The 27,851-nt window shown below is 35.1% G+C and overlaps 1 long non-coding RNA gene across 3 annotated transcripts; it reads right to left on the bottom strand.

The window, feature by feature from the left end:
• Window positions 1-25,870, bottom strand: LOC144291528 (uncharacterized). Of its 3 annotated transcripts, XR_013358850.1 has the most exons (7): window positions 25,680-25,870; window positions 25,111-25,323; window positions 21,502-23,281; window positions 12,080-12,179; window positions 3,516-3,613; window positions 561-691; window positions 1-139 (listed from the first exon to the last, which is right to left on the bottom strand). It is a non-coding gene; the product is annotated as an uncharacterized LOC144291528 (long non-coding RNA). The 3 variants fall into 3 exon arrangements; XR_013358849.1 differs by lacking the exon at window positions 3,516-3,613; XR_013358851.1 differs by lacking the exons at window positions 3,516-3,613; window positions 12,080-12,179.
• Between the last annotated feature and the right edge of the window lie 1,981 nt (window positions 25,871-27,851).

The following is a 27,851-nucleotide window of genomic DNA, read 5'->3' as shown; positions in this document are numbered from 1 at the left end:
GAGAGAGGCAGAGACACAAGCAGAGGGAGAAGCAGGCTCCATGGGGGGAGCCCGATGTGGGACTTGATCCTAGGACTCCAGGATCACTCCCTGGGCCAAAGGCCGACACTCAACCACTGAACCACCCAGGCGTCTCCACCTGTAAGAAATTATTGATCATCAACATAAAACAAATTTGGCAATGTCACCCAGGTGTCCTGTGAGTAGTAAATATTTGATTTAAATCCTACTAAAATTATAACTTTGAGGAAAGTGAGAGGACAGTTCTCCATTATCTATTCTATCTCCTGGGTATTTCTCATAAAAGATAAAATCTAGCAATAATCTTAATAATGTAAGTAGAATTAATATTAGGTGCTCTGAACTATTTTTAACAGAGAACAACATAAACATGGTAAATTCTTTGTAAAGATAACCTAAATCCCGTCTAAATAAATTAAACAAAAATCAAATGAATCTTTTGATGAGCTATGTGACTAGATCTGTAAAGTGGTTTTATTTGATTCTGCCCTCAATTTTTTTTCAGAGTAGGACAACCTTGTCAGATTCTTTATACTGACCTTAGACTGTTTTCCTCTGAGACTTCTGTCTTGCATTTCAACACTAAGTAGTTTGTTAGAATTTTTATGACTCCTCGAAAAAGACTCTGAGAACATTTTCCAGTAATGAATATTGGGTCATCTTTGACAACCTTGAAACAAATGGGGAATAATATTAAAGTACACTTGCCATTTTTATGTTTTTCAAGTGCTTAAAAATCTTTAGAACACAAATATTGATTCAGTATAACTTCTTCATTTTGTTATTGACCCATTTCATATGTATAAGCCTTGTTAATTTTCTTTTTAACTTATATTTCAGTATATCTGGTCATGCAGGACAATTCTTGTTTTTCCACAAAGATCACAGAGTTACTGAAAATTGTAATTTTCACTGATTATGTATAAAATACAATAAATCAGGTTTATCTGCTTCTGGGTATGTTATTTCTAGCATTATTTTTAACATAGATATCTTGCAAGTTTAACATATGCCTTAAATAGCTTGGATACAGGTTACTTGATATTTATCAACCACATATAATCTGTGACTCTTGTGAGTATGTTTCATTCTAGTGGTTTTTAAATAAAATATCACTTATTCATAGGTATGTTCTTCTCTTAGTTTCTTATTAACAAAATAATACATATAAGTTGTGAAGAATTTGGAAAACATTATGGAAGCTCTCTTACTGAGTTCTCCTTAACTGGTTGTCAAGAGTAACTCTCATGTTGTGAGACCAATTTCCAACGTGGGCAGAGGCAGGGGTTTCCCTCACCGCCAGCAAGCAATTTATAGGCATCAACAAGGTATCCAAGAACTCAGTTCTGTCCCTGTTTACCCAGAGATAGCATCAGATTCCATAGGTTAAAGGTTCAGCCCTCTGAGATCACCTCCACCCCTGCCTCTTCAGATGCCAATCACAAGTCCAGGTTGCTACCTGTGCTCCTAACAGATCAGCTACATATTGGAGGTTCCAACAATATTCTCCTTGGACTTCAGATGCCAAAGTCCAGGTTGCTACCTGCACTTCCAACTAACTGGCTATAAATCAGAGGTGCCCATCATTCCCTCTTTGGGTTTAATTTGTTTGCTAGAGCAGCTCACACAATTCAGAGAAGCATTTACTTACTAGATCACCAGTGTATTATGAAAGGATATAACTCAGGAACAGTCGAATGAAAGAGATGCTTAGAGCAAGGTATGGGGAAAGGTCACAGAGTTTCTACGTGATCTCTAGGCACACTTCTCTCCAAGAACTTCCACGTGTTCACCAACCCCAAAGCTCTCCAAGCCCAATCCTTTTGGAGAACTTTTTGGAGCCTTCATTATAATTGGCATGGTTGATTAAATCATAGGCCAATATATTGGCCAGGGATTCAATCTCCAGCGCCTCTGTTCTCCACGGGTTAGGGAATGAGACTGAAAGTTTTAATCCTCTAATAACATGGTTGGTTCTTCTGTCAATTGGCTCCCAGCCTTCAGTACATTCCAAAAGTTACCTCATTAGCCTAACAAAAGACACCTTTGCTGCTCATCTGGAATGACCAAATATATATTTCTTATAAATCACAACATTGCAGAACCAAGTCTCCATTGTGTCTATAAAATGCTGAATACTACAGGCTAGTAGGCTCCAAGACTCTGGTTTACCAGAGTTTGCTGAATATGGGTTTGTTCTCAAAGTTGTGGATGCTGGTTACTTAATATTGCAATTACACAATGTAATTCAATATTAGACAAAACAATGATATATAGCTGTTGGAAGATATTTTTTCATAAAAATTTAAAAAATTTAAAGATTTTATTTATTTGAGAGAAAGAGAGATAGAGAGAGCATGAGCAGGGGGGAGAGGGAGAAGCCGTCTCCCCTCTGAGCAGGGAGCCTGATGTGGAGCTCAATCCCAGCACTCTGGGATCATGACTTGAGCCAAAGGCAGACACTTAATTGACTGAGCCACCCAGGCACCCTCATAAAAATTAAATTGAATACTATGGAAATAAAATAAGTGATAGAAATGTTTTTGAAAATAAATGGTTATGGGACGTCTGGGTGGCTCAGCGGTTGAGCATCTGCCTTTGGCTGAGGGCATGATCCTGGGGTCCTGGGATTTAACCCTGCATCCGGCTCCTTGCAAGAAGCCTGCTTCTCCCTCTGCCTGTGTCTCTGCATCTCTCTGTCTCTCATGAATAAATAAATAAAGTCTTTTAAGAAAAATGAAAAGAAAATAAATTGCTGATAAAACTGGTATGGGTGATGCAATCATAAAACATCAGCAGGAAAATTATAAAAATCTCTAAGGATCCTCAACTCAAATTGTTAAACAGATGTCTGTAAATTCTTGCTACATATAAGAGAAAGAAAAACTTGAAATCACAAACAGAAAACAAATTTGGCAATGTCGAATCAGTTCTTAATGGTTACCTTTGCAATATTTTGTTTGATTTTCTTTTCTTTTCTTTCTTTTTTTTTAACCCTGGTAATAAATATATCTGAACAAAAGCAGGCTTAGTTATAATGACAACAATAGAAAATCTTCTTTGATGTTGAGCATAAACGTGTTGAAATACTAATCTCAATAAATGATTATCAAAACAGTTATAAAGAATTTTTGACATATGAAATAAATTAATGTTGTAATAGCAATAATTATTTAGGTGGTGAAAGCCAGTGTTACTGAATGGTTGCATAATGATTTTATTTACATTGCATTTATTTCTCTTACTATGAGAAACTATTGTCCTAGTAAGATGGCCAACCTCCATAACATACATGTTGCTTGTGCTAAATTATAGTTCATAAAAGTATAGGGATACAAATATGGCATTTTCAAAAAATATTTTCCCAAAAGGATCAAATTAGGATGCTTCTGCCAAAGTATATTTGTGTTTCTGTGTCATTTTAAAATAAATTTTTAAGAAAATTCTGTGACCAGCGGTGTATGAAGTACACTGTACTGAAATATATGTCATACCAGAAGATAGAAGCTCTGCTTAAGCTGCCTTCCACTAAGCCATTTATTTAACAAACATTCTTTGAGTGTAATGTGTCCATCAGGCTCTGCTCAAGGAACTGGTAACAAAAGAATCAATAAGAAACGGTAAATTGCTGCTCTCAAGAAGTCACGTGTATTCCAAGTGAAAGATCGCATTCTGCTGCTTGCATGTATAAATAAGAGTGCTTTTAATAACAGTGCAAAGGAAAAAGCAGAAAAAAAAGCAACACGACAAAATCAGAATTCAGCTTTCAATCTATAGATTTATCATTGTTAGGCAGTCAGTTAGGCTGAGCCCAGAAAGATAAAGCAGATGCTGCCCACACCCTCGGTGCCACCGCCAAGGGTTAACAGCCACACCTTCAGAGCCCTCTCAAGGGTTAACAGAACAGGAGAGGCCTGGCCACAGAGCTGCCTCCAAAGCCATCAGGGGACTTCTAAGAGCTGAGCATGTGCACAATAGGTGCAACTTGCTCTTAAGTACTTTTAGGGTCACAAAGCTCATTAAAAGTCCATAAATATGAAATACATAAATAAATACAATTGTAACAGAAGGTATCATGGGTAGGCACATGCACAGAAGCCAAAATGTTATATAACCACCAGCTGTCACTCAAAAATGTCAATCAGAGCTAAATTTACAACAGTTTGTTTCATGTAAATTTACAAATTTGCAGAAAGCAGGCTTAAAAGGATACAGTTAGAGCTTCTCCCGTGAGGTTGCTACTCTTGCTTGGGCAGTGGCACCCTTTCACCCTTGAAAGGTGAGCTACTGATCTACTCAATAAACTCTATCTCCCCATTCTAGTCTCAGATTCTCCAATTCTTTGATGGATCTGAGATGAGAATCAAGCGATCTGGGAACATCATCACTGATTTTCACATTGAAAGAAACCACCCACAATATATATCCATGTATTACCACTAATGAATATACTATTTTCAATTACTCCTCTTTTAGCTGTGTGTGTGTGTGTGTGTGTGTGTGTGTGTGAAATCTTTGTGATCCTATCACCCTTGAAACCTTGTCCAAAGCCTAGTTTTGTCTTATTTTGCTTTTAATATATATAGGAAATAACCAAATATTCAGTGTTTATTTTTTCATTATATTCAATTGAAAAAAGCTAAGGAATATGCTTGAAAATGTGCCACGTACTTTATTTACTCAGTACCAAAGCAGGATGTTCTCTACTCAAAATTTATACTCTTTACTTAGGTTACTTTATACTCTTAAATATTTATGCCTTTATTTTAAAGTATTTAAGTTCAGCCAGGCAAATAAATTTTAACACAGTGAGGGGCATATGTTCCTAAGTGTTTATGTTAAAATCATCTTTCCAAACTGTATCTATGGCTTGGAATCATGGATAAAATTAAGAAAATTAAAATGTGTTTAGAGAATGTGCATCTCATATTTCATATTACTACTCACCAGAGTACAAGGTAGATTTACCTCTATATTTTGGAAATACTAAAATGTTTCATTATTTTGATAATGTTAAATGTAAATCCCAATTATTGCACATGCAAGGTTTATGAGACTTTGGGATACAATGAGCCACATTTATTATTTAAATGGCTAAAATTAAAGACCAGAAGGAGACATTATGACACTCTGTCAATGTTTTTTACCATTACTATTGTTTTTGGCTTTTACCATATTTTATTGACAATATAAATTCGCTTACCGTTTTATTAGTTACATCATTATTAAAAAATTTGCTATCATATATTGCCTCACAGAATAATTTTTATCAGACATACTAATTTCTAAGTCCTGGATGATGATCCCTACCCCATTTTGGACATTGAAATTACTAAATCTACTATCATCTACTAATATCAGAAACAGCTTCAAAACAGTATCAAACAAGCAGGATTAACATGGAAGATACAACCTATGTGTAGAAAGTATATCTTTCAGAATTAGGGTCACTTAGGGTCAATGTTTGTGATCCCCATGAATTAAGGAGGAGTGCTGAAAGTCAGTCAGCTACAAAACAAAGGCACTCCTTTCCTTTCCCATATCAAAGTCCTCCCCATTCTCTCTCTGAAATATAATGAAAGCTCAATCACAGAGTTCAGCTAACCCAACCCTTAACTTTGATATCTAGAAATTACCTGGAAGGGAACTTAAGAACCCTTAAATTCACTGTGCAAAAGTGCCTGGTGTGATTTTGGATGCACTGAGGCACAAAGGAAGAGACGATTAATACCATGTTAACTGAGAAATCACAGAAAAAAATGAGGGGGGCAGTGACAGCTGAGATCTCTCTTTATGGAATTCTTGCCCGGCTGTTCTGCTGCTAACCGAGTTGACTGCGTGGCCTAGCCAGGTTTCTGTTATTTATGTTCTGTGTCCAAAACGCAGATTAAAAGAATCAGGTGAACGTATCATGTTTATCTGATAAAATATCAGAATAGTTTTCTATATTTAGATAGCTAACCCAGAGCTTCCTGTGAGAGCTCTGGGGAACAATGGAAGCATTATGGGAAAGACCACAGAAAAATAATCACCCTCCCATCAGAGAAAAGGGCCTTCTGGGTGGGTATTTTGGAATGTACAAATGCTACAAAATATGTAGATTATTCTATCCTTTCAACTATAATAAAATTGTAATGGATCGAGAATGTTTTAATAGGCTTAGGTTACTTTTCTCACACCAATATAATTTAATGTGATATTTTTGAGAAAATTATTTAGATTTCCCTTCCCAGGAGTAAAATTTTATTTTACTTTATTTTGCAAACAATTTAATTGTTAATGAAGTTCAATATTATGATATTGATATAATGATTGTAATTCAAACTATTTTCGTTTATAAGACAGGAGTACAACTTACTCTTGAGAAATTTTAAAAATTAAGCCAGTTAAATCTCTCAATTTCATAAAAAAATAATTTTAAATATAATGATTCAATTATTTTATTAGCAAGATTCTTTATATCTCTCAGAAAAATAAGTGACGAAACTCACCCTTTGGAGTAAAGTTAGTTATTACACAAACAGCGATAGAAAGCAGTCAAGGACCAAAAGGTAAAGTACTACAGTTACTGTATTGAAGTTAAATAAAGCTAAAAGCAGAAAAAAAAATGATATTAAATAAAAGCTGTCTTAAAGATCTATCTATCTATCTTTATTTCTCTCTGGCAGATATTTGAAAAGCTTTGTTTGGTGCATGAAATTTTATCAATATGGCAGTCCATGTGTGTGGATGTGGTGTGGGTGTATGTTGTGAATGTGAGTATGTGTGTTGCAAATGCATTGTGGACCATGGACGGTTTAAATTTTTCCTCAACTATGATACTTGTTGTTTTTTCCTTTGGATTTCTGGCATTCAGTATTTTATTTATTATTTATTTTTATGTTCTCTCCATTTCCCCCTTGGGAATGGGACCTGCATTATGTTACTATGGAAAGATATGATAGATTTGATTTTGTTTCATCCTTAGAGCTGACCTTCCTTCTCTATTATTTTACTGTTTCTTTTAATGATCCTATCCCAATGATCACTCTTCCAATTGAGCTCATTTTCTTTCCTAAATTCATGTTCTTGACTCTTTCCAACCCTTCACACCTGCCTAGACTTATTTTTGTGCCAGATTTGCCATTGCCCACTATAATTCAGAAGTTCTTAATATAAAAGACTGAGAAATGTAGAAAATACTAGTATATGTATATTTAAATTATGGTATATTCCTAAACTGAGGTTTAATCCCTTAAAATATGTCCTCAGCTGTCATATATATACATATATATGATATACATCCCATATATATATATAATAGAATTTTATCATATGTCAGTCCATGTGTGTGGATGGACTGCCATATATATATATACGTTTTTGGAGAAGCAATGATCACAGAAGTTCAATGATATAAAACCATTAAAAATAATATAAACAGATCTCTTTTTTTTTATTTTTTTAAAATTTATTTATGATAGTCTCACAGAGAGAGAGAGAGGCAGAGACACAGGCAGAGGGAGAAGCAGGCTCCATGCACCGGGAGCCCAATGTGGGATTCGATCCTGGGTCTCCGGGATCGCGCCCTGGGCCAAAGGCAGGCGCCAAACCGCTGCGCCACCCAGGGATCCCTATAAACAGATCTCTAAAGAGATGAAGGATGATCTGAGGCTTCAATAGGAAAATCTTCAGAAGTCTATCATAAGAACAAAACCAAACAAGCCAAGAAGTACTAGGAAATAAGGTAAATAGGTGCGGTTAAATGTCTGAATTTAGCCAAACTTCTTAACAGGGGGTGGAAAATAAAATAGTTTGTAGTATTTTCTTAAATAGATCAATATTTGTTAGACACCTTTATAATAACTTAATTAGTTATGTAACTTCTAAGTCTCTTATTTGATAATTAGTTTATGAATTAATAGCAATATTTTGCTGCACTTTAGCCACTGTATTATTTTTTCTGTCCTTCGTGCTTTATTTGTCTTATATCTTCTGCAATATGGATTGCTTCTTTTTTGATGTAAGGACAATGAGTGTGTGTGTGTGTGTGTGTGTGTGTAGCTGTGCCTATGTGTACATGCATGCACACATACATGCATATGGTTTCTTTTCATTTATCGTTATTCTTTTTCTAGAGTTAACCATTATGTCACCTATATACTATATTTATTCCAACCAGCCAAAAACAAGAGAAACAGGAAGGAGAAAGGTATGATTTCTCTCTAACACACTTGCCCTAAGTTTTACTCACCTCTCTCATCTCTACCCCATTGTCCAAACCTTAGTTATATTTTCACACTTATGCAAAGGGACAGTGGGATTTAGCTTCTACCTTGTAATCATGTGCTCAGCTATAATTTTGAGGTACAATTACTGAGAACAAAGGGAGAAAACATTAGAAAGCAGTAAACTAGCAGTCTGTCACCATGGTCACACGTGTTTTATAATGCAGAAGTTAGATAACGTGCTTTTAATTTAATCACTAAGGTTTTCACAAACATTCCTAAATTTGTAGTCATTCAAAGATCTCAGTATAAAACAAAACAACAATCTTTAATCCTTCTGACAAAAAGCATTTTGTCTGGAGCGCCTGGGTGGCTCAGTTGGTCTTGATTTTAGCTCAGGTTAGGATCTCAGGGCCATGAGATGGAGACTCGTATCCAGCTTCATGCTGGGTGTGGAGTCTGCTTAGGATTCTCTCTCTCCTTATCCCTCTGCACACCCTCCCCCAGCTCTCTCTCTCTCAAAATAAAATAAATAAAAAATAAAAATAAATAAAAATAGAAAGACATCTTTATTGCTTTCCTTTCCTTTCCTTATTAACCCCTTTCAGCTTTCCAATTTGTCTTTATCTATTGTCTATATATCTATAAATCTACTTCTTTTTATTTCTGTCTTTCCTGTGTTATTTTGACAATAGGTTATACCTCCTTCAGTAGCAGATACCTGGTGGCTTAGGTAGATGTCAATCTAAGCCAAGGGAGGCATTGGAAATCAAACGTTATGGCTAAAGATAGGAATAAACAACCCCAAGTAGGTATTTGTGTTTCTCAAAAATGTGTGCAGGTCACTTTTGTCCTCAGTGGGATCAGAGCAAGAGTGGTGTCTCTGAGTTTGATTGAGGGCCCCCTCCTACAATACTAAAAAGCTTTAGTATTTTTTAATACTAACAAAATAATAGTATTTTTTTTCTGAATTCTCTTATAATGGTCTAAAGTGTCTCATTGAGCATTGCCCCAGAGGCTCTTATACCTGAACATTTGTATTTTCAAATGCTTGACAACATTTGAAATGATCACGACTCAACTCTTTTTTGGTGAAAGTTATAGAAATATTAAATAATTTTCTTTAGGAATTTATTTTACCAAACCAACTTGATGTTAGTGTTCTACAGGCAATTGTTCTTAAAATACATTGAAAGCATTCATTATTATCTCTCCTATTCATTTTTGATCACTGATTTGTTTCCTTGAACGTTCCCACACTTTTCACAAGTCCAAGTGTTGGTTGTCTACATTAAATGCCATGTTAATGGCACACATTTGTATAATCTTCAGGCCTTCAGAGTGCTAATCTAATCATAAAGTCTTGACTTATATATTTGATTATTAGTTCTGATAATTAATTTATACTTAAGTTTCCATGTTCTTTTTAAATCATAACTTGAATTTTTATGGTTAATTTTCTATGTATGCTCATTTCTCTCATATTTTTCACTTTTTTTAAGATTCTGGACATGCTTTGTAAGTCTATTTTATGTACTGTTAATTTGGTGTCTTTAGTGTAAATCTACTTTTTACTCTTCCCACTGAACATCTTATTTGGCAATTATTTCTCTTTGAGTGTCATACTTTTCATATCTATTCTGTCCTTATTTAATGCAATTAAAGTTTTCTTTTATATTTCCAAGAATAAGAAACAAATGTGTTCTACATTTTCTTTTGTGTCATGAACTGAATTCATTTCAGGAAGGATTTTCTTCTGGGTCATTACCATTTTACTTCTCTTCCCTATGTCTCATAATGCCTTTTCATATATTCAATTGACATTTTCTCTTAACTCCTGTTAGAACCTGATTTGTTGATATGTGTCATACCATGACAATGGCTGATGCATATTACTTTAAAGTCCTCCCCCTGGATCTTATTGCAAAGGAAAGGAATGATTCACTCCCGCTGTTGGAGGTGAGTAAGGATGCAGATATTCAAGTCCTTTTCCATAGCAGCAACTTGGATGCTGATAGAAGTCCCCAGCTGACTTGAAACCAGAGGGCAGAGCAACATATAAAGCAGTTAGCACATTGGTCCCCTTACTGTGGCATTTAGCAAATACTGGTTTCCTTAGTAACGCTGTGTGCCTTTTCAAATTGTTCAAATAAATTCAAAGGCCTACTCAAAAATAGGTAAAAATAAATTTCCATAGGCCTAGTATCATGGTTCAGAGAACAATGAGAAGTAGGACCGAGGTAATTCATGCTGCTCTCAGGTATATAGCTTATAGGATTTATAGCTGTGACTAAAAGGCTGAAAGGCAAAAAAGCACAAAGGAAGTCCTGGAGATTTTTTGCTATGTGGCTTCCCGTGTCAGTGTTAGCCAGAGGCACTTAAGGTCACAAGCCTGGAGAATTAGTTGTGCAGACTTCCAAGGCCAGAGTCCAAAGCACAAACTGTCAGTGGAAGCTGTTAAGGACTATTCTTAGTGTATTTTGGTCAAGCAAAATGACAGAGAGGGATGATTTTTAATTCTAACTTATCTGCATAAATACCTGCACAAATCTGAAATATGCTCTCTTCTTATTTTTCACTATGAAGACGTTAACTTGTTTTTCATTTCCAAAGAGATTAATGGCTGTATTATTTATAAATAAAATATGATGGAAAATCAAGAATGAACTCTCCTGCCAGAGATACAGTCACTCTTTCATGTTTCCTTCCAGAGGTAAAATATGTAGAAAATTTGTATTGTTGAGTTAACACCCAAATCCCTCATCCCAGGAACTGTATTTAAATAACAATAAGTATGGACTCCAGAGAAACAAGAGATTACTTGTGAAAAGTTGTCCTTGAGAGAAGAGGGTGAATAAACACATATGAAGAGTTTAAAATCCATAGTACCTGCAGAAGAGAAGATGTCATCAAAACCTGAGTTAGTCCCTAACATCACACCACATGGGACACCTTTCCTGTGCCCCTGAGGTGATCAACAGAGGGGGGGGCTGGCCGACTTAGGTTGGTTAGACTCAGTTAAACACTGAGCTCTCCTACACAAGGACAGAAAAATGGTGTTTCAGAGAGAGATCCAGAGAATTCCTTTAAAGTACTTGTGGAGCTAAGATTGTGCAGAGTATTGATGTTCCTTGAAATCTACTGATCCCAGCAAGGAGGACACCATTTGGATGATCAGTAGGATGGTGTTATGTTAAATTTCAATCCAAAAGCAAGCCATGGGGCAGAGTCAAGGAGGAATAACAAGAATCTGGGGGAGACCTTGAAAACTGAATTAGGAAAAGTGTCAAATACATAATTGAAGATGCAGCTGAGAGCCCAGTGAAATGCCTAAGATCACTAGAGATAGGAAGCCATAATGGGAGAAAACTTACATATTTCTGCTAATTAGCTCTGTCACTCAGAGCAAAATTTTATATCCTACTCATGCATGCAATAGTTTTGCCCTGGTGGCATCTTAGCATGACATACAATGACTAACATTTATTACTTTGTCTTGATTTTTTTTAATGTATTTGAGGGGATCACCAAAAGATATGAAGAGTGGCAGATGAAAATATTATGAAATGTTTTTTAAAATATTTTATTTATTTGACAGAGAGGATGAGAGAGAGCACAAAAAGGGGGAGCAGCAGAGGGAGACAGAGAAGCAGGATTCCTGCTGAGCAGGGACCCCAATGTGGAGCTCGAATCCAGGACCCTGGTCTCATGACCTGAGCTGAAGGTAGACGTTTAACCAAGACAGAGCCACCCAAGTGCTTCAAAATTTTAAGAGAAGTGAAGAAAATTTCCCTGAATATCAAAATTACCTTTCTAACAAAGTGTGCTTGTTTGTTCATCATTCAACTTACTTTAAAGGATGGGCTAGAGGCACATCATAGGCATAAATGTTTCATGGTAGAACAAATACTTCACAACTTGTCCACTGGGGGATAGGTATGAGAGTGCTTCCTGAGTAAAAATAATAATATAATTCCAATATGGTTAATAATAATACTTGCCACATCGCATGCTTTCAGGATTCTAAACTTTGTAATAGGCATTTAATAGGTATTCTTATATTAAGTTTCTAATGACTCTTTCGAAATAGTTATTATTACTCCTGTTTCATCCATGAGGAAAATGAAGGTCATAGAGGAGAAATGATTGCTCTGGGTAACTAAGCTTATAGGTAATAGAGCTGGGGTTTTGAAGGCGTGTTTCCGAATCTAAAGCCCGGGATTTCTCTACCACAATATAGAAGCCTACTTAGGGAGTCATCTTAAGTCTTCCAAATCTGAGGTAAGCCATAAAGTTTGTCCAAAGATTTTCTTTTTTTTTTATATCTGTGGTATCCAGGATACCCAAGAACACAATGGAAAGTTTGACAGATGAATCAGCATCTTAGCGAAGCTGAGAGAATCATAAACACCTCTCACATCGCATGTCAAAAAACACCGATCCAAACCATCTGGAAAACGGTTTAGCTGTACCTTCAGGGCCATACTTGGTAAGCTTTCCTTTAGGACCTCTTTCCCGTGCCACATTCACTTGGGAGGGATCAGGCAATGGATGAATAATAGTGGTAACTCCAAATTTAAGCTAGATCTGAGCAGGTAACACAAGTGATATAGAAACTATGGGAAAAGGTTTGTGTAATTAGTATCACAGGAATCATCACATCTGCACCGAAGGCCACTCGATCATTTGTTCCTGACACTTTTCTTTTTTCAGGAAAAAATCTCCTAACACATGGAACTGGACTGAAATCAAGCACATGGAAACAAGACAAATAAAAGGAACAACAAAAATAACAAAAAGCAAAAAGAGGGGGAAAGGCACAAATCCCCCCTGACTTATGCAGAAGGAAAGTTCCAGAGGACATTGCCTTAACCATTTGCAGGAAATAGAAAGGCAAAGCTGCCTCAAAGGAGGGATGTGGAATCAGAGGTGAGCAAAGCAGCAGCCGTGCAAGGCCAATATGACCACCAACGTTACCTTTGTCGCACTACTACTTTCACTGGGACTTAGCTTCACTGCAGCCAGGAAGCTAATGAAAACAGGCCTGCCAACAGCTCCATTTTCTGACTGGGCTTTTTTGCGATTCAATTCTTTTAGATATTTCTTACTTCCATTATTTTTTATTTAACCACTGTTAATTCACCAATTTCAGTTTAATGAACCATTCCTGAGTAAATACATAAGTGAATTATTAAATCTCATCAGATTCTTTCTTCTCCTGTAAAGTACTGAGTGAACAAATGCAATTTATTGATCTGTGGTTTGAATTCACAAAAGTTCCTATTGCATTAAACCAGAGTAAACTTGAGGGATGCATCAGTACAGGACTATTTTGGTGGAGGCAGTGGCTTCCAAATATTTAAATGATTTTTTTTCAGTTGGGTTAATTTTTTTCTTGTCTATAGATATAACTCAAAAATGACCCATGACATTTCTGATCATTTATAGGTAATATATTCCCATTTTCTCATAAAAGATGCTTATAAAAATATATAAATTCAGTATTTAAAATGCTCAGACTTAAGAATTCCAGTTTCAGGGCAGTGGTACAGAGCTTGTAGGAATATCACTTCTACCCTTAAATAAAGAAAAAAAGCTGAAAAAAAACCACAAATACTAACAACTTTTCTTGCATGTGTTAGAGAAATGAGGTTTTAGGGGAACCAATTAATCTGAAGTCTGGAGAAAGACATGCTATGAGAAACAGAACCTGATCTTAAACAGTAAAACTCATGATATATATATGTGTGTGTATATATGTGTATGTGTGTGTGTATATATATATATATATATATATATATAAAATATGTGTATACACACATATATATAGTATTTATTATATATATATTTGGCACTAAAATATTCACATGCTCCTTTTTAAAATTATAAAATTCTCATTGATTGATAAATCTATTGAAACTGAAAAAATTTTATTAAACTTTAACACAATTCTTTGCTTCTTTTCAGACTCATCATTTACAAATAAAATAAATCCAGATGAGTAGAAGCTTGTTTCCACTACTTACAACCTTATATATCTGTTAAGGTTTTGATTTTCACAATCTTCTTTTCTATGTGGTTAGACAATTTACCAATTTCCTAGAATCAATGTCTTTGATAAAAAAAAAACAAAACAAAAACAAAAACAAAAAAAAAAACACTTTCCATTGCCTTGAATACCCATTGAAACATTTCTGCTACTATTATTTCTAGCATAGTCTTAATCACCCATTTTAACTATAATTCGTCTTCAAAATATTAACTGCTTCACAGAGCACACTGGGAGGTAGATATTTGGTAATTGTTTGCCACACAAAGTATCTTAGCAAACCAAAAATACTCATAAGCACACACGATATGCTGTCCTACATCCTCCCATATTTCCTCCTCATCTTTTAGAATTGGCAAAATGAATGTATCCATCCATATGATCCATAAGAATGAGCATTCTGTAACATCACAAAGAAACAAATGTACATACACAAACATAATCAATTACTTAGTGACCAAAATGTCAGTATTCTAGCTTACTTAGAAAATATCAAAATCAGTTATCAAAATCATATCCACAAATTACCTCTATTTAATGTTAGTGTGAGATCTGAAAGTAACTAAGGGTCTTCGAAATTACATTTAAGCTCAATGCTTCTGAGACATTTATTCTTTATATAAAATGTGTTCATAATTACACATTCATTTAATTCAATAAAATTTAATCATTTCAACATCATAAATAAGTAGATATTATCTTATCTTAACTAACAGGCAAACCAATATACTAAGTTTAAAGACTCAACAGGTTAAGTAGTTTCTTAGTGAAAATACAGACTATTTTTTTAATTCTATATTATACTTTATTTTTTAAAGATTTTTTATTTATTTATCCATGAGAGAGAGAGAGAGAGAGAGAGAGAGTATGTGAGAGAGAGAGAGAAAGAGAAAGGGGCAGAGACACAGGCAGAGGGAGAAGCAGGCTCCATGCAGAGAGCACGACGTGGGACTCGATCCCAGGTCTCCAGGATCAGGCCCTGGGCCAAAGGTGGCGCTAAACTGCTGAGCCACCAGAGCTGCCCTATATTATACTTTATACAAAGAAAAAATAGTTATTCCCTTGAAAGAAAAAAATTATGAAATCAATCTGACTTGTCCAGAGTTTCAACTTTTCTCATATTTATTTGAATTCTTACATAAAGCTTCTTCTGAGCGAGTAGTTTCTGAAAGAAGCAATCTTTTAAAAGGCTATCACATTTAAAGAATTAGATGCTTGTTTTCTTTATTTTTTTAGATACTTGGTGGGGATTATTAGATTCATGAGGTACATAAAAATCTCTTTATGCTACTCAGAACATATCTTGTTACTTTTAGTAGTAATAATAATATTTAATACCTATGAAAGTGGGAAAATATTTCATACACAAAAAGTTAAAGGCTTTTCTGAGTTGTAGGCATACAGAGTGCTTATAGTTTCATTTGTCCAACCTCAGATATGGATCATAAGTAAATGTCAAATACAAAACTAATTGGATCAGATTGCTGAGAGCCGTTCTTACTTACAGATGGCAGAAAATATTTTCTTAATTGTCTGAGCTCCCCCCCCAAAATAGGCAAAATAATCAAAACTAGACTTATAAATTATATCTTCTATTGTTCCTTTTCCAACAAAAAATAGGCACTTAATATGTCAATAGAAATTGCCAAATTGTCCTAAAACCAGATTCCCACACCCTGCAGCCACTAATGAAGAAAAACGTATTGGCCTTGAACAAATCAGATTTTTACTTAGAGTTCCCTCAACATGCAATGAAGACCATCTCAATGTTTTGAGACAAGATAGACTCACTGGTCCCTATTGTAGAAAGAGAGCAAGAAGCATGACTTAGACAAAAGAGGGAAGGAGTAACAGACTTAACCAGAAACCGAACCAAAGACCAGGAAATTAGAATATCAGTAACAACAAAAGCAACAACAAAAACTAAAGAAATAGAATGTGAACAAGGGTAAAGTTTGGTCCTAGTTGGGAATCACTCTGAAAGCCAAGAAAATGTGCCTGAGCATCAATTGTCCATGAAGTGCACTTGGTTGGCTTCATCAGATAAATCCAACTGGAGGATTTCAGTATCTTGGTGGGTTCTGCAGAAGTATAAAATTATAATTTAAAAAAATTAAAACCCTAATTCTCATACAAATAGGGAATGACCATGACAAAGTTTAGAACTCAATAGTGAGGAAATAAGTAAAATCTCAAGCAAGGTTTTGAGAACATTTGAGAAACTGTATTTATAATCATAATTTTTAAATAGTTAAAAATGGATCAGTGGCCTACAGAACACTAAAACTATGGCCTTTGAAATTATCTTGTCAACTGCACAGAAATGAGCAAGTGGACATGTAATCTCTATGGATGCTGAGTTTGAAGACAGGTGTATTCTAGAAATTTGAATAATCCTCTAGTGTGCCTGTGAAATAGGTCCTCAGTATGATAGATACTCCCTTTTTCCTTATTTAGTCATTGGCATATTTTATTTTTAAAATAAAGTCATGTAAAAGCGATTCTTATTAGATCTAAAATTGTAACATGTTTCTCAATATGTTCATTTTCTTGTTCTGAAATTATCTTTCACTGTCACATTATTTAAGATTTCATCCTGATACACTAGTTACAAAAAAAAAAAAAACACACACACACACTATAATTGGTTTTAACCTCGTCCAATTTGAATTTTCAGACTTTTTAAATACAGAAGACCAATGTATGCTATTTAGGGAATAGAAGATAGTTATTGCAAAACCAATAAAAACAAAATTTAGGGGCACCTGGGTGGCTCAGTTGGTTAAACAACCAACTTTTCATATTGGCTCAGGTCATGATTTCATTGTTGTTTGATTGAATCCCATGTCTAGCTCTGTACTCAGCAGGGAGTTGCTTGAGATTCTTTCCCTCTGCCTCTCCCCCAACTCTCTCACTCTCTCAAATAAATAAGTGCATCTTTAAAATATTTTTTAAGGGATCCCTGGGTGGCCCAGCGGTTTAGCGCCTGCCTTTGGCCTAGGGCGCGATCCTGGAGACCCGGGATCGAGTCCCACATCGGGCTCCCGGTGCATGGAGCCTGCTTCTCCCTCTGCCTGTGTCTCTGCCCCTCTCTCTCTCTGTGTGACTATCATAAATAAATAAAAATTTAAAAAATAAATAAATAAAATATTTTTTAAAAATCCCCAAATTTAGTAGATTAGATAATAAAGAGGCAGGGATTCCTGGGTGGCGCAGCGGTTTGGCGCCTGCCTTTGGCCCAGGGCGCGATCCTGGAGACCCGGGATCGAATCCCACATCGGGCTCCCGGTACATGGAGCCTGCTTCTCCCTCTGCCTGTGTCTCTGCGCCTCTCTCTCTCTCTCTGTGACTATCATAAAAAAAAAAAAAAAAAAAAAAAAAAAAAAAAAAAAAAGATAATAAAGAGGCAATACAAATAGAGTATTGAAGGATCACACAATTTGATATACACTTAATCCACCAGAATTTTTTATATATGTATATATAACACATATACATATATAGAGAGATATGTAGATGCATATCTATGTTACATATACATCATATGCCTGCATCATATATATCTACACATATATCAAAAATTATATTATGTATATCAAAATTTGTATATATAAAAATGGATAGATCTGCATGACACATACATATATCATCATATATATGTATATAAAAATTTATATATGGCATATATAAAATGTATAAATTTATATTTTTAGTATACTTATACACATAAATTTATAGATAACTTTAGGTGTTTCATACTATTATTTATTAATCTTATTAGATTTTAACAATAATCTTCATTTTTTGTCATTTTATTTCATTCATATTATAAATTGAAAGTAGCCAAGAATATTCAACTATTCAAACACAATATGTTCATAAAATTATTTTTGCAATATCCTTTGTTCCCTCATTGATAACTTAAGGAGGTAGGTGTCTCTTTCTGTCATTTATGTCTAGTATGTTTAAGAAACAGAGAAAAGAAAATCCCTAGAGTTACCATCAGTAATGAGCATTTGACATGTTTCACATATCAGTTTCATTATTTTGTCAAGAACATTATTCTAAAAACAATGGAATCCTGAAGAAAATCTCTTTCCTTTTTGAGGAGAATAGATTCTGAAACTAAAAGAGCATACAAAGAAGGAATCCTAATCTTTATTTTTTATTTTTAGAAGCAATTGTGTTTCCTTATCTTAAACTTACACACATAGAGGAATGTGCTTAAAAGAAGAATTGTCCATTTTTCTTGAGGGTCATTTCCATATTTGCACTACCCTCCTTTTACTCTTCCTATTCTTTTTAGGAGAATTGAATAAACTGGAAGTCAAATTAAGTAAAAAATAAGGGAATTTTGTCTATCAACTTCCTACTTGTATTTTTTATCATCCTTGCTTGCATTTCAAATCAGACACTTCCATGATTATGTCTTAAGAATAATAGGGAATTTGCTTTGGACTGTATATTGAACAGTAAATACCAGTTTAGATGAAGGAGGAGATAGGAGGACTAAAATTACTTGTCAGGCTTTTCTGCCCTGGTGGAATTCCAAGAAAGATGGAGAGGGGGTGAGCTGGAAAGAACATTTTATATTTGATTAATAACAAATTGTTCTTTGAAGATTTTATGAAGTTCAAAAATAAGAAGAAATAAAATGAACCAGGTTAAATAGAGGTTTACAAGTTCTCCGAAGGTTTGGTGGAAAATTGCCTTTTCTAAGCAACATTGAGACTTTTTGTATCATGTTGCAGAAACCTCATTAGGCAAGAAATTCTTAGAATCTCTTTTTGGTTTATACCAATTAGCTGTTTGTCTGCAGCCTTACTTTTTGTAGCAATTAACTTTGTGGAAAAATTGTCTGTTAAATTATCTTCAGATAATATTCACAAAACTATCCTCGATTGTTTTCCTATAACTAAGCCTTTGTTATTGCTTTGGCCCTTGTGTTGTTGTTGTTACAAAATAATTTTTCCATGTCAAAAGGCCAATTTCCCATTGTTGCTGAAGTAAATCAGCATCTAGAAGGACGGGATTATAAATGCCTTATATATGCATTTCCCTCCCTCTGGTGGGTTAGCTGGGAAAGACAATAAAGCCGTCTGACTGCCACAAATTATCCTATGACTTGTCATTTAAATACCATTCTCTATGAATGCCTGATTTCAGAGAAGAAGGGAATCAAATCATGTTCTTTTGAACACTGACAATTTAATTCATATTCATGAGTTCTCAAAAAGATTTCCAGGTTATTAAGATAGATTGAGCCAGATTCTTCCAAAGAAAAGGGACACACCTTCTAATCATTGAGACATTCAGATACAAAAGAATGTTGTCTATCCATATCCATATTTTGAGTTTATACCTATGAGTTTATACATATCTACATGCAGCCAACTACGTGTATCTACTAGAGTTGATTCTGAAATTTTTCTCCACACTATGCCAGATTCTTTTCCTCTCACTTCTTTTGCTAGGATGATTCTCAGAAAAGGGAACAGCTAATATCACCTTGGAACAGAGTAAGACATGATGGAAGGAAATTTCCTTCCCGGTAGGGAACAATGAAAAGCTTACTAATTCACTACAGTGGATTGGAAAAGGAGAGGAGGATGGAAGCAGGGTTATGTGATAAGATGCCTCAGTCTTTCTTTACTATCTTGAAAATCAACCTTGGGCAGCAAGCATAGAGCTAGGCCACATCTAGAAAAATATAACAATGCAACTGTGTATATCAAATTGCTAGGCATGATTCTCAAACACATCTTGTGTGGCCAATCACTTGAAAACTCCAACATTGGATCAGAATCATGCACAGACAGAGGTGGACAAATGAATTGGGGGCCATGTTCTTGGTTACTATACCCTGCAGAAGGGTGAGAATTATTGGTGCTTGAAGTTCTTATTTCTTTGGTGAGGAAACAGAGATGCTGAAAGGATCAATCGACTAGCGGAGGATCAACACAACCATGAGTACCTACAGTCTGAACAAAAACAACATAAGGGACAAAGACTTTCCAAAGTTAATAGGCATCTAGGCTTATGCAGTTGATCAGGGGGATGTCTGAACCAGGCTCTGAAATCAAAGAAGATCTAGGCAGAAAGCATAATATTGAAAACTAGATAGTATGTGGGCCTTCTTCCTAAGATTATAAAAACCCCATCTTCCTGAATATCATCTTGCAGAAGAACACAGGGAAGCTGAGACAGTCTGTCTTTACTTTTCTGTTTAACAAAATGCTCTGAAGTTTCAAATGAGATAAAATGACAGATACTTTAATATATATTTCATGAAAAAAAATGGGTTTTTATCTTAGCAATTTTATTCAAACCAAGATATTCCAAAGAGAAGATTGCAATTGGAAGAGATTTAAACTGAAAGAGACTAATGTACTGGCACATTTTAAAAGTCTCTTCTCTCCTCAATCATTATTCAGTAGAAGTAAGGCCATGTGAAACAGTAAATAAGTCATAGAAATGAATGGAGCTGCCTTCTTTCCCCACCTGAATGTAGTGGGTGTATATATGTCATCTCACTATATAAACATAATACATTTGAGAAGTTTGGGAATTTGTGTATATGGTGGAAGATAAGGGAAGAGATATATTTTATAGGAAGTTATTTGAAAAACTATTTTTTAAAAAATCTCTGAAAGGCAAATCATATGTTTCTTTTGTAGATAATTTTAAAAATGCAGAAATTCATATAGAAAATAATTCATGGATATATTGTATTGTAATCTTATTGGAATAGTGCAGATGAAGAATAGTACTGTAATTCAGACAATTTTATAATTAGAGCCACAAAATTACTGTCATTTTGGTAGCCCTTCTCTATTCATATTTCAGGTAAATTTGAGCTCCTTTTACACAGCCAACAATTCTGCTTCAAGCTATTTTTTGGGATTTCCTTTGTGTCTTTGAAAGTACTTTTGCTGAGTATGAAAATGCACCCTGATACTAGTTCAGTTTCTCTGTGATAATTGGTGCTGGATGCTAGGGCTTTCTTTAAAAGTGATGTCAAAAGAGCAATGTCTCATCATCTGCAGATGAGACCAGTTTTATAGGTTACTCAACTACTTATCAGAAGACCTTGAGCTATATCTTGTGTCTCCTGACTACCAGTCAGTGTTTTTTTTTTTTACAACATACTATCCAGCCAATAAGTTCCTTAAATATAGTATTCAAGTTCAACCCAGGTTAGAACTTTAGAAGCATAGGCCTTACTCATCTCTGGGGTTGCCTGGGAAACTATCTCTCACTGTCGACCATTGGCTTCTGATGACAGAAGAAATTTGCCCAGAAATAACCCAAATATACTGGCATGCATGTTTCTTTTATTGAAGTTCAAGCTGATCTTTGCAAAGCTCCCAGTAGAGATGAACCAGAGGGGACACTTTGTCACTTGTCACGTTAGACTTCATAGGGCAGACGGTATAACAGGCTCTGTTAGTAGGTAGGAGAGTCTCCCATAGAAGGTTCTCTTCCCTTCCTCCGCTTGTGTCTCTGCTTCTCTTTCTGCGTAAATAAATAAAATCTTTAAAAAAAAAAAAGAAGGTTCTCTTCCCGAAACATTCTCTTTTCCACTGTCATCTCCACTTTCTTCTTGTACTCTTTCTAGCCTCTGCACCACTTCAATTTAGTGTTTTCTCTTCAATAGGAATAATCACCTCTCCCTGTATCAACAGAAGAAACTCTTAAGTTCCAAAATAGCTCCCCTAATAGAATGGTAGGGATCATGGATGTCTTAGTTCCACCCTCCACATGGAAATATGTAGAGTTGGGGCACCAGGGTGCCTCAGTTGGTTAAGTGTCTGCCTTCCGCTCCAGTCATGATCTCATGGTCCTGGGATCAAGCCGTATGTGGAGATCCCTGCTCAGTGGGGAAGCTATGGGAGATTCCCTCTCTCTTTCTCCTTTTGCCCCTCCCCACATCCCTTCCCTAGCTCATGCTGTCTCTCTCTCTCAAATAAATAAATTGAAAAATATTTTCTAAAGAAATAGTTTTCAAGCATTAGACTTAAGTATGAATAAAATTAAACAGATTTTTTTTTACTGTTACATATTAAACTGTTTACTTTCCTGCATATCCTTATGATACAGGTATGAACATTCACAAGTAATTACTTAGATATTTGATGCTACAAGTACCGTAATATATTGTTCAATTGGAAGTTAAAAATGGTTAATGGTGTGTGTGTCCTTACTAAAAAGACCATCTTATCCATATAAAAGCGATTAAAGAGAGGCTAACAACAGAGAACTGTCTCATTGTTTTGGTTTTCTGTATGAATAATGATGCTGACAGCATTGGTGTTTCACATCTGACTGCCTTCATATTCCCAAGTCAGGGCAGTAGCAGTACCATCATTTATAATTTGAATTCTGAATACTATCACAGATGTTGTTCAATAAACATAAAAAAGGATAATTTTCTGGACTTGAAATATAATATTGTTTCCTAAAATCTTGTCTTTACTCTTTAACATAATACTCTAAAGGTTCAAATGGAATAAAAAAAATAACTGTACTGGGATGTATTTTTCATGTCTAAATTTGCTTCAGTTTTTACCTTGAGGAATGTTAATATGGATTAATTTTAGTAATTAGACCATATTGTAATTGATATGTAATATTCTCTAGTCATATATACATAAAACAATAGTTAAAATAATAGTAAGAAAGAGCAACCAACTCAAAATGACTTAGGCAAAACCAAGCCAAAAAAAGTAAAGAACAACCACAACAAAAAAGACAACTTATTTATTGGCATAACTGGGCAGATTGTCTTTAGCTTGGCTGCGTATGCAGACGTAAGCAATGTAATCAGTACTCTATTAGTTTTATTGGTGCTTAGCTTTGACGATATGCTGGCAGAGTCAAGTCCAGTAGATATAGCTTCTTCCCAACAGAAACTCCAGATTTGTCCTGACTTTTACTGGCTCTCTTGGCTCTAGTGTCTGCATATTGATCATTGTAACTGGAGATGGCTAGGGCACCCAGGTTCCTAGAAACAGGGTAAGATATGGATTAAGAACAAGAAAATAAAAATTCCCAAAGAAAATTGAAATACTATAACAAGAGGAAAGGAGAACAGATGGTTGGAAGGAGCAAACATTATTACACTCATTCATTCATTTATTCAATGAACACTTATGTATCTGTAATGGGAAAGATGTGATTCCTGACACTGGGTCGTGTCTAAAATAAGTCGTGACTAAAATAAGAAAGCCCCTTCCTTTTAAAAATTTTTTAAAAAGATTTTATTTATTTATTCATGATAGAGAGATGGGTGGGGTGGGGCAGAGACACAGGCTAGGGGAGAAGCAGGCTCCATGCAGGAAGCCCAACATGGGACTTGATCCTGGGACTCCAGGATCACGCCCTGGGCCAAAAGCAGGAGCTAAACCGCTGAGCTACCCATGGATCCCCAAGAAAGCCCCTTCTCTACAGAAATTTTCATTTGTGTAAGAGGATGGACAGTAAGCAAGCACTTGCTAACAATATAAGAGATAAGGCTAAAGGCCATGAAGAAAAGTAAGAGAATAGGGAGCAGTAGACACTGTTATGTTAAATAAAGTGCCCATTAAACAGTATTCAGAGAATCCATAACAATATTAAATTTAGGGTGTACTACTATTTTACTAGCTGTTAATTAAAATGACATAAATGTAAAGTATAAACCTATTCTCACTAGGCCTAAAAGAAATGTTTGAATACATGTGATTTATAATAATTTATATAGATTTTTCTGCATGCATGTGCACATACATATATTCCCATATATATGTATTATGCATGTGTGTGAAAGAGGATTTAATATGAGAGCCCGTGAAATAAAACTTTTACCATGAATTATCTTCAGTGTGAGATGTTTGTAATAAATCATCTATGGAAGCTAACTTGTCTTTAGCAGAGAAACTGGCCTTTGTATGTGCCAACCCTGTGACTTAGGCCAATGTGTTCTCCTAAAGAAGTAAGTTTTGAAAAGATTATTGATGAATTCACTTATATTAAAAGGAAAGTAAAATTATAATAAATTCATTTGTGAGCATATATAAAATATTTAAACTTACTGTGAGTTTTAATAGCTTACTTTAAAATATTTCAATATTTCGGGTCACATGGGTGGTTCAGTGGTTGAGCATCTGCCTTTGGCTCAGGTTGTGATCCCAGGGTCCTGGGATCCAGTCTCACATCTGGCTCTGGGAGCCTGCTTCTCTCCCTATCTCTATCTCTGCCTCTCTCTCTCTCTGTGTCGCTCATAAATAAATAAAAATCTTAATTTTTTTTCATTATTTCCAAATTGCTATAACGTTCTGGAAAAATTAATGATAAAAACTAACATACACATTTATGTAAGATCATACATTTTCCCTTTTCTTTTAAGTTCCAATATAATTTGACAGGGCACTTAGGCCTACTACATAGAAAATGCTCAAAAAGTATTTGTTGAATGACTGAACAGATATCTTATAAACTCCTGTTATATCATTCTTGGGAAGGTATACAAACTTCTTTTGGAGTGGTACTTTTTGCTTTGATTTTTCATCCTAAAAGCCCTCGTAGGACAGTTTCAGCTTACTAAACAGTAGGTAATGCAACAAATGGTCAGAATAACATCCTAAAATGAGTTAAGGAAGTTTTCTGACACTACTTTGCTCCTGGGAGTAGCATTTTCATAGTTCTTTTTATGGAGCTAGAATACATTTTTGGTATTTAAATATTCCTATTAATTAATATTTATCAAGCACTTACTACATTGTCCTCAGTATTTTATATGCATTAAAATATAAAATCCTCATAAAACTTTAAGGAATGAAGAAGCCAACTTACCTAGAGGCTAAATAACAACACAGTTTGCACAGCTATTAGCTAAAGTCAGGTACAAAACCAGGCCTGTCAGCTTGAAAGGTGATGAAGAACCCATTTCCATGATGGTTTTCTCACATGACTGGCAGGTCCATGCTGGTTGTTGATTGGACATTCTGCTGAGGTTTTAAGTTGTCTTCCAAATAAGCCTCTTCATGTGGCTGCTTTAGCTTGGGTCTTGGAAAAGAAAAACAGAAATTGCTATTTACCTTAACATTTTCATTGCATTCTATTGGTCAAGACAGTCACAAGCCCAGCTCAGATTCAAGAAGAAGAATTTTTGGAGTAATAGAATTTGAGGCCATCTTTAATCAGTGCAATCTGCCATCTGTCCATAAATTATTCCCATCCCTCCCATATTATCAACTCCCCAAATCCTCAAAACCTCACAGATTATAGCACTGAGGTCCAGGATCTCATTATCTAAATCAAATTCAGGTGCAGACTGCATGCCATGGGTGCTTCAGTTCTTCTGAATTTAAAGGTCTGTGAACTACAGGGAAAATGAACTAGCCCTGGTACATGCAACTTACAATGATGTGAATGAACCAGGAAGATAGACACCCAATTCAATTACAGGCAAAGAGAGAGGCATATTGCCATGACTCATCCATAGATTTAAAAATCTATCTGTACACATGCTGTCAGTTCCTCAGGGCATAGTCATTCTCCCTGGAAAAATGCTCTTGGTTCTGCTGTCTGTGAATTTGTCTTATACCCTTGAGTTACCTTTTCTAGGAGACTGGCATGTGAATGCAACTAAGTAGCTTTCAAACTGGCTTCCTTCCCATAAGAAATCAGAATTCCAAAGTTCTCTTCGTTTTGAACTGGTACTTATTTTCAGTGAAGTCTGCTATAATTTCTCTTAAAATGTTGTATTTTTCCTGTGTCTCAAATTAAAATTCACCCAATTCGACAAAATTCACAAGTACTAAACTTTTAAACCTGTCATAAGTTCAAGATAATAACTTGGTTTTGATCTTTGCCCTGAGACCATTTTCTACAAGGAGAAATCTCACTGCCTGAAGAGGTTGAGAATGAGAAAAAATTTACCTCCAGGCCTGGTACATCACATTTCTTTATAGTATCTCTACATTTGTTTGAAAACTGAACGGTTCTGTTTTGTATGGAACATTTCTGTATAGCTACAAGAAGCCAGTTGGTGCTCTAAAATTTTGCATGGAAATCACTTCACTCATAAATCATTAGGAGTCCTTTCTATCTTTCATATTATCAGACTATGGTGTTGCCAAACTTTCCACCAATACATAACATAAAGACCCCAATTAACTATTTCCTTACTTTCTTTCAAACCTTCAAGAGTCTCCTTGAGGTCTGTTAGGAGCCTGATCATCCCCCGTCCCTCCATCCTCAGCTCCATATCTGTTGAAAAGCCAATGCCACTGATTTTGACTAAGATTGGAAATCTGTTTTTGAATTCTGTGTAACTCAGTAAAATCTATTAATTAAGTAACTATTTGAAAATTTTAAGATATATATTTATGCATAAAATTCAATTTCCTGTTTGTGGTTGGTGGGAGAAATGATTCAATATGACTTGTCTACTGTATATTTAGCTCAGGGCTAGAAAAGCCTGAAGCCACCCAGGGCAACTTAATAATTTGGCATCCAGAAAAGTTGATCATTTTATACCATTCAAAACCATATTCACTCATTTTTTAAAAAACATTTTGTTTCATGGGAATTGGGGATAAGCTTTCTATTTAAAAATTCAATATGGAAATAGCTTCATATAACTTGCTTCAACTAGTCAATGGAAGATCAATTGTTTTCTCTCTTTTTTGGTATATTATGTTTTTCACTTTAATTTAGATTTTTTCCCTCATTCAGTGTGAAATTTCACAAAGCGTGTCAGTAGAATAACACTTCAAAAAATCCTGAGAATATATTTTAGCTGTCTAGATTAACTCCTGAAAATAAAAGTCATATTATTATCTTAGTATAAAAATGTTCATTCAGATGTGTTTATATGTACACATGTGTCTGTTGGTTTTAGTAATTTTGAAGGCACTGCATTGACTCCCCAAAATTGAAATTACATTTGTTAAAATTGTATAATGTAATCTCCTCAGTTTTATCCCAACCATCAGCTACTTTAATCCTAGAACCATTTCCCAGTATTTTTTTATCTTCTTTTTTTTTTTAATTTTTATTTATTTATGATAGTCACACACAGAGAGAGAGAGAGGCAGAGACATAGGCAGAGGGAAAAGCAGGCTCCATGCACCAGGAGCCCGATGTAGGATTCGATTCCGGGTATCCAGGATCGCACCCTGGGCCAAAGGCAGGCGCTAAACCGCTGCGCCATCCAGGGATCCCTTTTTTTATCTTCTTTAAATTAGGACACACATTTGCATGATATCATAATTAAATGTCTCATAGCTCATTTTCTGGACTAGTCAAGAAAAGTTAAAACATTCTCAAGTTCATTGAAATAAGCCCTGTTGTCTTGTAACACATAGTAAAACAACCAAAACAAAATGGATTTTTCTTTATAATCCTATTATAGAATTGTAATATACTTTAATTTACATGGACTATTAAACCTTTGATTGAAGTGGAAAACTCTTGGAGTTAGAATACTAAGTTAACTGAATGCAGAATGAATGTTCTCTACATTTCAAAAGGCAATTATCCTACATGTTACCTCTTTTTATGATTGAAATAGACTTGCATTGCTCTCC

This window comes from Canis aureus, chromosome 20 (genome assembly GCF_053574225.1).
Source record: "Canis aureus isolate CA01 chromosome 20, VMU_Caureus_v.1.0, whole genome shotgun sequence".
NCBI classification, from domain to species: domain Eukaryota; kingdom Metazoa; phylum Chordata; class Mammalia; order Carnivora; family Canidae; genus Canis; species Canis aureus.
The sequence above is the reverse complement of the archived record's forward strand: the minus strand, read 5'-3'. Positions and strand labels throughout refer to the sequence as shown.